The sequence below is a fragment of the Phaenicophaeus curvirostris genome, chromosome 4 (assembly GCF_032191515.1).
Source record: "Phaenicophaeus curvirostris isolate KB17595 chromosome 4, BPBGC_Pcur_1.0, whole genome shotgun sequence".
Classification (NCBI taxonomy): Eukaryota; Metazoa; Chordata; class Aves; order Cuculiformes; family Cuculidae; genus Phaenicophaeus; species Phaenicophaeus curvirostris.
In genome coordinates, this window is record NC_091395.1 from 3758902 (window position 1) to 3773367 (window position 14466).

The 14466-nt window shown below is 40.8% G+C and overlaps 1 protein-coding gene across 2 annotated transcripts in view; it reads right to left on the reverse strand.

The window, feature by feature from the left end:
• The window catches only part of LOC138719757 (bifunctional heparan sulfate N-deacetylase/N-sulfotransferase 4), a 107798-nt gene extending 93599 nt beyond the window's left edge, over positions 1-14199 (reverse strand). For both annotated transcript variants that reach the window (XM_069855152.1, XM_069855151.1), the window contains exon 1: positions 14054-14199. The gene's annotated coding sequence lies outside the window, so the exon portion shown is untranslated. The remainder of the gene's footprint in view (positions 1-14053) is intronic.
• Between the last annotated feature and the right edge of the window lie 267 nt (positions 14200-14466).

Genomic DNA, 14466 nt, shown 5'->3' on the forward strand with positions numbered 1-14466 from the left:
ATGGTCCTCATCTCAAATTATTTGATCCAAATAACATCGGCAAAATCTCTTCCAGTTATAATATTAGTAATTGGATTTACTGTAATGTGGTAGATCTGTGGTATGAGGGTGTTGTGACATGTGTAAGTATTCACACTAGGTGTCTAAGTATTAGAACTGATAAAGAATTTAAGTTTGCATATGGAAAACTGGCATTGGAGCAGATCTTTTTTAGTTTGTGCATTGTGTTTGAACTGCTCTGTTGAACTGATTATACTGCTCAGTTAAAAAAAAAAGTGTGAAGTAATTAAAGTTTATGAAAATAAATCAGCTATATTAGCCATTAGTGGGACATTTTCCAAGGCATAATTGGAAGTTAAGTGCCATTTGTGCCTTTGAAACTCTCTCCCTTAAAGTTCAACAGCTTTATATTCACTCAGGAATTCAAATATCTTTGGAGTATTTCTGTGCTATATTAATTTGAAAAACATGAAAAAAGGTCATATTTCATAATTAGCGTTACTAATGTAGTTTCATTTTAGAAACTGGTGTTTGGGGTCCTGTGTTCCTGTGGTTGCTGGTCAGCATTCATTGATTCTTGAGGGACAAATCCCAAAGCTGGGTAGGTTTAATCAAGGAATCAAGGTTACATTCATCTTGAGTTGGTCCTCTTGCTTTCAGCTGACTTCCTGTACATAGGGGCTCCCTTCCCCAGGAGGAGCAGAACTCTGTAATATAACTCTGTGATGTCATATCCATTTGCAGGAATGGTAATTTTTCTTTAATTCAGGCAGCCAAAGAAAAACAGAGGTTTAAAAATTGCTACCTCCTTTCTAAATAATACTTCCTGCTTCCCTATAAAAATGCAGTTGATTGATGATTAGACCGTAGTGATTTTGAAGATGATTGATTGGGAGATTAGGACTCAACTATTTAAAACCCATAGCACAATAGCGAAGAGAAACAGCTCCTTGTTAATACCATGTGTTGACATTGCATCAGGAATTAAAGCTGATTTTCTTGAGGTCCAGTTCCTATGAGCAGAGCATCTCACAGAGCTTAGTGATTTAATGAGCATCTTGACCAAATTAGATGTACCTAATCAGTGGGGGAGGGATACAGACATAGTAGAAGGCAAATACATATTGCTAAGGTAGCTGGTAATTGCTCATTAAGGGTAGCTGAAACAATGAAGTTGTTGCCTGGGTAAATAGGGAAAGCTCCATTAGGAGTGAGAGTTGCTGGTGAGTACCTGGTGCATGGGCTGCCATCCTGACCACGGGGCTGTAAGCTCCTCTCCTTGTACACTGGCTAAGGATCTCGTATCTAGTTCAGCTTACGGAACGCGGCAATTGCGATGTTAAGCAAATGGTTGTGTTTGTCCATGCCACAGATCAAGCTAATACACTTCATGTTTGCAGCAGGGTAAGAATGTATTGCCAATTACAACGCTGAGGAGAGGAGCAGGACGTTTGTGTCATTGCTGTGTGGTTCTTTCTAGTCTCCTGTCTGCACCAGGGTGCAAGGCTGTGTGAAACACTCTATAGGTATCCATCTGGAGAGAAGCCAGATGTTTCCTCTCATCCTCTTCCAGCACAAATCAGAGGTCAGAATGTCTTTATATATATATATATATATAACTTCCCTTTAGGCAAAAAGATTAATGTAAACTCTTTTCTCTTTTCCTTCCTTTCTAAGCTTGTGTGACTCCTGCCGTTTATTAGCAGCCCAATGATCCATGATGCCTACTTGCTACTCCTTACGTATGACTGCTCATTCGGTACAGAAACAAGCAAACTGATTGGAGTGAAAAATTACTCCTAGCTGGTGACTGTTAGCAGAAGTTCAGGGTTTTTATCCTCTGCAGAGGGAAAAAACAGCTTTTTTTTTTTTTCTCAGAAAAGTTTCCAAGAGACTTCCCCCCCCCCCCCCCCTTCACCAACCTCAGGAAAGTTGGGAGCTAACTATTTTCTTTTTCAAGCTGAACAAAGTTGTAATGTGGGGTTTTTTTTGTTTATAAACATGGCTTTGCCCATGAGGGGTGTTGATGCCAGCTGCTCATAGCTGACCACAAAGAAAACCCTTATCTAGGATAAAGACAGCTTCTCAGCTCATAGAAGACCTGGAACGAGCCCAAAACTTTCATCTCTCTTGTTTGTTTTCAGTGCATTATAATCTTTAAGTTAAAACACCAATCTTTTGGTATTTTTAGCAGTTTCATCAGTCTACATTGTATGTACAATCTTCTGTGATTACAGAAAGCTAAATGATGCCAGAGGTTGAAGTTGATAATCAATGGATATAAAGCAAAATACCTCAACTTGTACACTGAATGAAAGCTGGCATGATCTTACACATGAAACAGTACTTAGAAGCTGGCTATTTGACTCTTTTGACTTCTATCTTTCTTTGGATTTAAACTTTTCCAAATGACTTCAAAGCATGGAGCTTTGAAGAAAAAAGGCTCCCTGGTGGAAGGATGGGTAAAGGCAATTTTGGGGATAGGTTTTACACATATGCATATTCTCATTTGTGTATGCACTCACACACCTTAGAATCATAGAATCACCAGGTTGGAAGAGACCCACCGGATCATCAAGTCCAACCATTCCTATCAAACACTAAACCATATCCCTCAGCACCTCGTCCACCCGTGCCTTAAACCCCTCCAGGGAAGGTGACTCAACCCCCTCCCTGGGCAGCCTGTTCCAGTGCACAATGACCCTTTCTGTGAAAAATTTTTTCCTAATGTCCAGCCTAAACCTCCCCTGGCGGAGCTTGAGGCCATTCCCTCTTGTCCTGTCCCCTGTCACTTGGGAGAAGAGGCCAGCTCCCTCCTCTCTACAACCTCCTTTCAGGTAGTTGTAGAGAGCAATGAGGTCTCCCCTCAGCCTCCTCTTCTCCAGGCTAAACACCCCCAGCTCTCTCAGCTGCTCCTCATAAGGCCTGTTCTCCAGCCCCTTCACCAGCTTTGTTGCTCTTCTCTGGACTCGCTCCAGAGCCTCAACATCCTTCTTGTGGTGAGGGGCCCAGAACTGAACACAGGATTCGAGGAGCGGTCTCACCAGTGCCGAGTACAGAGGGAGAAGAACCTCCCTGGACCTGCTGGTCACGCCGTTTCTGATCCAAGCCAAGATGCCATTGACTTTCTTGGCCACCTGGGCCCCTGCTGGCTCATGTTCAGTCGCTGTCAACCAACACCCCCAGGTCCCTCTCCTCCAGGCAGCTTTCTAGACAGACTTCTCCTAGTCTGTAGCTGCACAGGGATGTTGTGCCCCAAGTGCAGGACCCGGCATTTGGCCTTGTTAAACCTCCTTAAATCTTCTTACTATCTATATAATATAGCTGGGAAAAATGGTGTAAAGGCACTTTAAAAGTGTATAAACTTTTCTCTCTTGGTAAACTCCTAACATGCAATTACTGCAGACAGATGACTGCAAAGTGAATAGTTTCTCTTACTCCAGGACCACCAAAGCCAATCTGTTTTTATCCTGGTTAGTATTGCGAAGTGTGATTTGAAGCAGATTAACAGAGTGATTTTCTTTATTTTCAGTGTTTTACTTGTCTTTCGACTGAGTAGAATAATTGGGATTAGAGGAATCCTTGTAGTAATTATTTGTAATACTGGTAGCCACAGCTGACTTGCTACAAGTCCCACTTTCTAGAACACATGACAGGTGTACTGTCACAACAGAACGTAAGCAGTTTTATTTTGTTCTTTAATTCTCCTTAATTCATATGTGATCTGAAGTTGCTGACTCACCAAGTTTTTTTCTTATTGATGCTTTTAGACAGGTAACCATAAACTTTGCTAATGAGGCCCCCAATCCGAAGATACTGTATGTGAATCAGTGGGATGCTTTTACAAATGTGAACTAATGAGACTATAAGGAAAGTACTGTTCTTTCTGCAAATCTTCTCCGACAAAATTTGCCTCTGATTCTGTAGCCCTTGAGTAACATTTCACATTACTTAACTCCAAGTAGAAATTTATACTAAGGCTTAACCACACCACACTTCTGGTGAATGTTGGCTGATGTTCAGCCTCAACAATTCTTTTTTTGACCCATATATTTCCTCCAATTGGCACAATTGACACAGTCTCCAACACGTAAGTGTTTTTGAATGTAAGTGGTTGTAATATGTCCTCAGAAATATCATTGACTGACCTGATTGTTAGGGGTGGAAGCTCTTAGAAAAAAAAAAAAAAATTCTTGTTTCTTTATAGAGTAGTTCTGGGCACCATTGCAGCTGGTAGGAGTTAATGATGACAGCAGCTCCATATGTGGCAAAGATGTTGTGTAGTGATATGAAAACAACACAACATTTTGATATCATCATGCAAAACCCTTTAGCTTTGTGGTCAGACTTAAAATTATTTCATAAGTATAGTCTAAATGATGTTGCAGATAAATGTGTCCATCTTGCTTAAGTGATGGTAGTAAGATCTATCACTTCTCACCAGTAAATCACCAAAAATTCAAATAAGCTAAGTAGTGCTGTGCTTGGGTATAGGCCTGACTTTTCCAAGGTCTTTTGGCAGACACATAGCTGTGCTGGAAGTGATAGGTGTCTTTACAACCCTCATGACAGCTGTAGAAAAGTAACTGAATTACCAAGGATGAAATGAAGGTTTTGAGAGATGATCTGAGTATCAGAAGCTTACTGCTTAAGCCATTATCAGAGAGTGCTGTGATAGGAAGAGGTGGGGATGGTTTTAAGCTGAAAGAGGGGAGATTTAGATGAGATATCAGGAAGATTTTTTTTTTCTTGCAATGATAGTGAGACACTGGCCCAGGTTGCCAAAGAAGTCATAGCTGCCCAATCCCTGGAGGTGTTCAAGGCCAGGCTCAAAAAGGCTTTGAGCGACCTGATCCAGTGGAAGACATCCCTGCCCATGGCAGGTAGGTTGGAAGTGGATGACCTTTGAGGTTCCTTCTAACCCAAACAATTCCATGGTTCTATAATAACAGAGACAAAACGCCATGGCAGAAAGTAGTGGCTAAAACCACAGTGATTCCCATGGTACAAAGTTGTATGTGACCTACAGGTTTGTGTCCTTGGATCTGAGACTTTGCTTTCCCAGTGGGATTAATGGAGATTGCAGGTGTAATGAACATCTAGCGATTGCCCTAGTCCTTTAGAATTAAGCTGGTGAATAAAAGCAGGCTTCATATGTTTTCCTGAGGCAGTACGAAAACGTGCCTCCTGACTTGATGCAACTAATCTTCTAATCTTGCTTGGTTAATGGCTCTTCATCACTTTTCAATTCATAGTTTAATGCTTCAATGGAAGCCAATTTGAATTCATTTAACTTTTCAAATAAAACTTTTGTGAGATGCTCTATCAGATGTTTTATTACAGTCCATCTATTATGTTACTGTTTTCTACTTTTATAAGGCTGTCAATTAGTTATCCTGTTCCAATAGAATGATTTGTGTTGTGAATTCAGTTGAGAGACAACATTTGTGCGATATAATGGCTACCTAACTAGAACTCCTTAAAGTCAGTCAATGCAATAGTCACACTCTTTACATCTTTTTTGAGCATATATAAAAGCTAAGGCATAAAAAACAATTAAAAAGATATTTTTTAGTTTGATTTGCATTTAATTAACTGCAGATTTTCTGTACTTATTTTGAAAATTTAGCAAGGTTTACAGAATTTCTGGGCAGCTATGGAAATTTTACTTTTTTGGGCATTTCTTACACAAAAATTTAAAAGCTCCCTTTTTTACTGAAGAGGCCCTTTGCCTACAGGACTTCATCACAGGCTCTGGAGTAGCTTCATAGAAGCCAAACTCTTTGGTCTTTATACTTTTTCTTTTTTAATAGTTGTTAATGATTTCCTGCACTTTGTTTTCCTATTGGTTTTATGGGGTCTAAAGCTGTTTGCCACCATACAATGTAATTAAAATCTCTCCACCCTTATATCAATGACAACATACTTCACTGAATAATGTCTTTTGTGGTGTCTATATCCTGTCACTGGGACTAGTTGTGAGAAAGTCTGATGTGGTCACATCTGTGTTAGGAATTAAACGGAGGCCACTAACTTATTTCAGAGGGACTATTGCTGTCACATAGTATTGATCTATTACCACTGCAAAGGAAGTCTACTTAAACCCAGATAACAAAAACTTTTTACCTAATTCCTTAGAGCAGCACGTTTACCACGTGAGACTTAAACAGACGTTTATTCTGGGTTTACTCTAGCCATGCTCCAGCCAGCCAGAAACCATTTTCAAGCTCTGGTTACACCACCTTCCCTCTATTTATTTCAGTAAATTTGACTGGAGTCTCCTCTCTCCATCTTCATCCCTGTTGACTGAAGGTTTTTCTTATCATTGAGGGGCAGGTTGTCATCTACTAGCAGCCCAGTGGAGGGTGTCCCTGCCCATGGCAGGGGGTGGTGGAACTGGATGGGCTTTAAGGTCCCTTCCGAACCAAACCATTCTATGAATCTGTTTTGTTAGAAGAATGGGTAGAATATGTAGTTAGTGAGTTTGGTCACTGTAATCTCTGATCAGAGCTGAAATGTGGGCTCTTCCATCTTTTCTGTATATTTCAATTGTTTAGTTTAGCATCTTAGTCCTGGACCATATTCCAGGCAGCCTTTTAAGAAAATTCTGGGTCTTATTACCAGTTCTTTAAAACTGGAAAGATTAGCTTTTTGTGGGAACCAGTTATGGCTGCACATATTACCGTTGTCAGTGAAACTAATCTAGAGAGAAAAGCTTCATCATGTACTAAAAATACTACAATACCCAACAGACTATATCTCACTTTAATGTATTTAAGCATTTCAGACACTGCCAAGCAGACAAGATAGTCTAAGGAAATTTTATGGAAGATATTAATATAAATTCAACTTCTTTTTGTCTTGAAATTATTGGACAGTTATTGTTTGCCTATTTAGAGGAAAAATGCCTAGTGGTGGGTGAGATGATGAGGCAGGAAGCTGAAACTTTTCAGCTCATGTATTGCCCTCTGGAAGCTACTGATTTGTGTTTAGTACTTCAGTTTTCCTGTCTGCATTGTGGGAATAATACCCTTTTCTACCTTTACATGGCCATTAACTGTAAAACATTCTATGATGATTCATGTTTGGTTCAACTGTGTATAGCGTGGCTATTGCAAACGGCACATTTAAGAAAGCCAGTGCAAAATTCATACTTTCATGTGCAGTCAAATGTATTTGCAGTGTTTGCTGCTTTTTTCTTCTTATTCTTTGTCCCCTGCTAAATCTCTTTTTTTTTTTATTTCTGCCACTGTTTCATGTTTTTGTTCTGAGAGAAGCCCCTTTGTCAGTCAAGTAAAAGATCTCTTTTGAGATTTCTGGTGTGTCATCTGTGACCTATTGATACTGTTTTTCTTTTGATTCAAAATATAAACAAATGTTTCCTTTAAAAAACTCTACTCTTTGGTTTATCTATATAAAATTCAATTTAGAAATGCTTCCAGTAGCACAAGGGTCCTACTTGGGGATTCAGAGGATTTTTTTGTTGAATCATGCTAAGGTTGGAGACTGGAAGTAGAGCTAATGGCATTAATGTGATAGAATAGCGAGGCTTTGATTAACATGTTAATTTTGGGAAAAATCTGCTTGTTGAACTACTGAGGCATTAACTTATTTTTGAAAAGGAGGTGTGGAAAAATCTTTTTGAATGTATTATCCGAGCCTGGAATTAGTTATGTCTCTTTATATTCCTGTTCTCTCCTGTGGATTGAATGTACAACTGTACCCTGCTTTCCAGGATGCATCTTGGAAGAGAAAATTCAGCCTGGCTTTCTGGTTTATGGAAGCAGCTTACAAGCCAAAAACCAAAATATTGATGTTGCATTAGTTGGCATAATGATATGTTATCATCCATAAAGTTCTGTTATAGACTATATATATATAGATATTGAATTTTTTTTGCCTGAACATAAATATTTTCTGTGGAAGAGAGCGCCTTTTTGGAGGTACTTTACTTAAAAATCAGAATATGCAGAATGACTGCTGTTGATTCATCCTGGCACGAGGACCTCGCTCCAAAGCTAATGAAGAGTTAGTCTTATAGGACTTTGAGCATCAAGTGTTTCGAGGCACACGCTGCTTGCTTTGCTTGTTTTGTGGACAGTACTTACTACAGGTCTCTTGATCTTTAACTGTGATTTTTCAGGTAACGCGCATACCTGCAGGTAATTTAGAAATAGCAATGTATGGAGAAACAAGACTCAATTGATCTTGTGTTAGAAGATGCTCCAGAATCATTGTTTTTCAGTTACTAATGAGATAGACCTGACCTTATGAAGGAGGAAGGGTCACTCTGTCATTTCAAAACAAACTTTGAACCCTCTGTTGCTAACAGTATTTCCTGACTTGTACAGTGCCCTGTGAAGGAGGGGATTGCACACTGTTTGCATGTGTGGTTCTACCCTGAACAGTGCAATGGTCTGAAGGTAGAACAGTGAAGCTGTTTAAAATGGCACGATAAATACAGTCTACTGACCAGCAGTAAATAAAAATGCCCTAGTCTGTTATTGGTAGGCAGAGTGCAGGTACCTGGATTTGTGTAAAGCATTTGACACTGTCCCACATGACGTCTTTGTCTATAAATTGGAGAGATAAGGATTTGAGGGATGAACCGTTTGGTGGATAAGGAATTGGCTAGATAATTGCAATCTAAGAGCTGTGGTCAGCACCTCAATGTTCAAGTGGAGACCAGTGACAAGTTGCTGTTCTTCAGGAGTCTGTATTGGGACTGGTGCTGCTTAATATCTTTGTCAGCAACAAGTCAAGTGCTGATAACACCAGGCTGTGGCACAGAAGGTGTGCTGAAGGGAATGGATGCCATCCAGATGGACCTTGACAGGCTTGAGCCTGTGCAAACCTCGTGGAGCTCAGCAAGGCCAAGTACAAGGTCCTGCAGCTGGGTAGGGGCAATCCCAAGCACAAATATAGGCTGGGCAAAGAATGAATTGAGAGCAGACCTGAAAATGAGGACTTGGGGGTGCTGGTGGGTAAGAAGCTTGGTGTGAGTCGCCAATGTGTGCTTTGCAGCCCAGAAAGTCAACTGTATCCTGGGCTGCCTCAGAAGTGTGACCTGCAGGTGGAGGGAGGTGATTCTCCCCCTCTACACCACTCTCATCAGACTTCCCTTTGGGGTACTGTGCCCATTTCTGGGGCTCCCAAGATAAAAAGGACATGGATCTATTACAACAAGTCCAGAGAAGGGCAACGAAGTTGTTCAGGGGGCTTGGAGTACCTCTTGTATGAAGACAAGCTGAGAGAGCTGGGGTTTTTTAGCCTTGAAGAGAAGGCTCTAGCGAGACACCTTATAGCAACCTTCTAGCACCTAATGAGGGCTACAAGAAAGCTGGAGAAGGAAGTTTTGCAAGGGTCTATAGTGAAAGGACATGGGGCAATGGCTTTGAAAGAGGATAGATTTAGACTGGATATTATAATCAAGTTTTTTACTGTGAGAGTGGTGAGGCACTGGCACAGGACACAGTGGGATGTGTCCCTGCCCCTGGCAGAGGAACTGTAACTGAGTGATCTTTAAGGTCCCTTCCAACTTAAATCATTCCATGGTTCTAGTCTGGCAAAAGTATCAAGGTTCTGCTTTTGTTTCTTTAAGTTTTCTTGGAAAAAGATTATACGAGAGCTGATATGTAATTTCCATACCTAACCCAGAAGCCTAGACAGTCCTGGATTTCCCTCTCATTTCCAAAAATTTCTCTGTGAATCACCAGCCACCTGCCCTCCCTCCCAGGGGTCTAGAGGGTGATAAATATCCCAGTGGTAGAGAATAAATTCAAAGAATACCCTGAGGCTCTAGAACTCAAGCTCTGGCCTTTTCCTTGCAAAACACAGTCCCATGCAAAAGGAAAGAATGTTGGATAAAGCATCCCCTGAAACTAGAACATAGAAGTGGGTGCATATTTCATGACAGACTGTTTTAACTTTCCAAACAGTCGCCTCTTTTATGGCCAGCAGCTACTATTAATTATTTATCAGAACACTTATTTATACACTAAAAGCTAAATGCAATCCTTTCAGTGGAAGCCTGGCAGAGTGTGGGTTGAAATAAGTAGTTGTGGATAGTCCTTCAGGAGGGTGTTTTGTGCACAGTTCTGCTCAGGGAAGAGCCCTTTCACATTATTCTGTCTGCTGTGTGTTTGATCATGATCTATACGTACAGGAGTTTAAATCTCAGCCATTAGTAAAACTATAGCTGTAGATGCACCAGCCCTGAGTGTTAGCTGCGTGCACATTTCTCAGTGCTCTTGTGGGCTGTGACAGGGTGGCGGATGCTCCACTCATCCCATGGCTGTGTAAAGACTAACTCTGAAGTTGTAAGATGGTCCTAACTGAAATTCTGCAACACTGGGTGCAAAAGCACGAGCTACTCTAAGTTTTAGCTATACTCTGGTCCAGGACAAGTGCATCAGCAGCTATACGTGTGCAGATTTCAGATGGCTGTCTGCATTATACTGCCTGTTTTGGGGCTGTGCTGCGGAATACCTTGTCTTAGCATGTTTTTGGGGAGGAAAGGAGCTTGTCTGGTAGCCTTCAAGTGGCATGAAGAAGCAGGGATAACAGGGACTTCCTTAGGTTGTGAAAAGCAAGCCAGATATTCAGCAGGATTTTCCCTGGCCACGCTAAGTAGTAAGAAAATCAACTTCCAAGGAAGAAGTAACCCCTTTCTTTTTGCTTCTTTTCTTATAAAAGTTCACTCTTCCATGACTTCAACTTCTGTATTTGCTCTGGCTCTCAAAACCCCTCCTTGCAGCAGAGAAGGTGACAATTAATCTGCTCCACTTGCCTGCACTTGGGGGAAGCAGTTGTAACCCTTGCTGTAGCCACAGGGAAGGAAATAGGTTTAAATACTTCTCTGCTCCTTTCAGAATTGAGTTTAAATCATCCCATCACAATACATTACTTCTGATGCCAATGTGTTTTCTTCATCAAATGCTGACATGGTTTCTACACTGTTGTGCTGTTGCCATGTGATTCTGATGGCTTTACTGTTTAGGTAAAATCTTATTAGTTTTCTATAGCAACTGTTACAGAAGAATCTGATTTCATTGTAATTATTACTGACAGTGGTTGTAATAAGTGTTTTAGTTTGATGTGCATGGTTCTCATTTTCTTCCAGCACTTGATTTTTATTTTTATAGCTCAAACTATTTTTCTAATTTAAATGTTGAGGTAGATGGAAAACAAATTCTGTATTTGTGTTTACTGCTCTTACGGGTGGCTTTCCCTTCATGAGGGGCAATGCTTTAACATCTCCATAGAAAAGTAGACTTGTTGCTTTGAAAGGAGCATTCTGCAGGACACTTTAACTTAATGCTCCAAGCAATTTCCAACACAAAGACCCTACTCCTCCCTATTGTCCAGCCCTTTAACCTGCTCTAATGGTCCTCAAATGCATCCCAGCCCTGAGTACAAGGGATCTTCTAAACTGCTGCCTTATGCTGGACTCCTCAGTCCTAGCAAATAGTTTCAAACCCAGGCTCCTCTCACCTTGGAAAGTGTGGAGAGCACTTGGATCATCGTAAGTTCCTGAAATGACTCCACGAGCTGGGGAAATTGCAGCTTTCTGCACAGTTCTGAGTTATAATATCCCTCAACCACCTAGGCCCCAGCTTCTAATGCTCTACTGCTCTTAGCCCAGGGTTTGCCTTGTTCAGAAAAGCCCATTTTGCAGATATGGAAAGCAGTTTCTTGGATGCACCTAGGAAACTGAAACATTATGAAGGCTTTGCAAAGCAAACATTGGATGGAAGCAAAGCAGCCAACCCTATGGTCCTAGAGGCAGTCAACTTGGAACTGTTTGTGGGCTAAATTAGAAAGATTTAGAACAGAAATAATGTCTTTTTTTTTTTTGTGAGAAATCTTTATATTCTTTCCCTCATTCCTTGTAGGAGAATGAAATGAGAAAGAAATCTTTTCCTGGTATCATGGGGTTAAGTGTAATTTTTTTGTTTATCTAACTAAAAACTTGTAGACGCAACTACTAGTAAATCCTCAGCATTTTCTTTGACCAATATTGCTCTGGATTTGCAATGTGGCCATGTTTTCCTTAAAGTATCTAATTATACCTCTGAGAATTCCTGTTCTGTCAGTGTTCAAAAAAATAAGATCTTTACTGTTAGCATATTTTTCTCCCACTCATACTGAATGATGGTTGAACTTTAGAGAAGCTCATGATTCCCTCCATGCTGCTACATCAGCTAAGTTTGATCGGTACCATTACAAAGAGCAATATAGCAGACAGCATAAACTCTAAACATCCATAAGGTTTTAATAGAACTTCCAGAACTTTATAGCATGAGTTAGCAGTGTGTTCAGACTGAAATAGAAGTATACGTCGGGGCATATATATGTGTGTGAGCAAATTTTCAGTCACTCGATCATTCTGCTCTATGCTTAAATCTATCCCTTTTGGACTTGATTTACTTCAATAAAATGAAAGTTAGAGGAGCATTTTCCCAGCCTCACAGAAACTAGTGGTATCAACAAGACATTAAGATGCTCCTGCTTTCATTTCTGAAGCTTTCAGACATTATGCATTTATTATGAATTGAAAAAATGACCACGTTCTAAGGAAATGGCACAAAAACTATTACACAGTCTGAAACTACTGCGCAGAGCAATGCCATTAGGAACATCTAATCTCTTTGAGCTGATCATATTATTTGAATTGATAAGATTCAGAAGAAAACTGGAAGCCAAGCATTTCCTTAGTTAAATGCAACTTGGCATTTCCCCCGCCTCCCTTCTTTAGAGCAGCATTTCAGAAAGTAAGGCAGACAGCCCAGCTTGGCTGATGGTAAAATGTGCCTGCTGAAAGTACATAGATCTGATGGGGCAAGACAGGGAAGCACCTGTCAACATTGCCAAATGTTTAAACTTCACGAACAAGGAGATTCTGCTGTTATTCTGTAAGCTGAGCATCTTACAGCAGGAGGATCATAATTGAAAACTACCGGAGGAACAGGGCAAAAATGACTTCTTTCTCTTTTTATCTTTTGCTGTGATAACAGTCAGAGGTGGAAAAGGCAGAATAACCTGCTACATGGGGTAGGCCAGGTTCTGCAGCATTTATTCGTGGAGAGGGAGTCCGCTCAATGTGATTGAGAGCTGCAGGAGTTAGTAAAAAAATGATATGGTAAATTCCCTGGGGAATAAGGAACTTAATGAGTGTGGGTTTTGTAGGTATGTGTGGTTACATTAGAGTAGTGCTTGTAGGAAGAGACTTATTCACCTCTAAACATTTCTCCTTTGAGTGTTTATTCCCAGCAGCAATGACTTGGAGCCGGTGTGTCAGTTGTAAGATAAAAACACTGGGCTGCTGCTGTGCTCTGAGTCTGTAGTCATCTGAAGAGCGAGCATCGATAGCTTCATTTTACCTCTTACTACCTGAAACAATCCTTGCTTCCACACTACGAGTGATCATGCTGATTTAAAAAAGAAAAAAATAAATGTTGCTGACGTTTGTTGTTTGGATATCACAGTGCTGAAAGTGAGCAGCTCGGCAGGTCTTGGCTTCCTCATAGTAAGTTACTCTTGCTTTAAATAGTACATGTTTACTATTTATCCATGGAAAGCTTTCACATTGTCATTTTAATACACTAGTTTTGCTTAACTTTGCAAGATGGTAGCAAATAAAAGCAAAGTATATGGATCAGACTAAAGGAGAACAGCAACCTTAGTGTCTCTTTTCTTCACGTAACTTCCCATGCTCTAACTTTGGTGTCTTTCATCTATTTAGCCTGACAACTATTTCCCCTCGGAGGGCACACATCTGTTCACATCGAGGGCACTTGCATGCAAACACAGCGAGGACTATCTCAAACTTTCAGATCATCCTTTCATTGTCAGGCTCTAGGCAGCTTTCTGAAACACTCGGTATAGAGAATTAGGTTCTAGGCAAACCATTTTAGACACCATGTGGATATTATTCCTGCTCAGGAGCTGTTTTCTCGTCTCTCAGCTCAGGCACTGTCTATACAGCCACACGAATACATACTCAGAAGTATAGGCTAACGTAGCGATAATGTGCAGAAGCCGAGTAGCTTACCTAGAGAAGAATTTCTCTTCCTAGCGTGCAGGAAAGAGAGGCATCTGCTATTCAAATCTCTTCACGTGGCTCCAGGTAAACTAGAGAGAGTTTTTCGATTGATAGCAGCTGTCTGAGCGGCATCCCGGGAAGGTTCCTCTTGCTCCAAGCCCCAGAAACTGAACTCTACCGGCACAGTCACATCTCATTTATACACAGACTGTCCTTTTCAAAACAAGCAGCCAGCTGGAATGATTCAAACCTCTGTTCAGCACACCGTTAAAAATGCGGCGTCCTTCTTGGACACGGGGATTACACCGGGGAGCAACCAGGCTACAGCGAAAAGGCTGCGAGAACTATTTAATCACCCGAATACCAGCTGCTCCCGCTACTACTGCCGGCGCTGCCTCTCCCCTCATATCTACACGAGTATC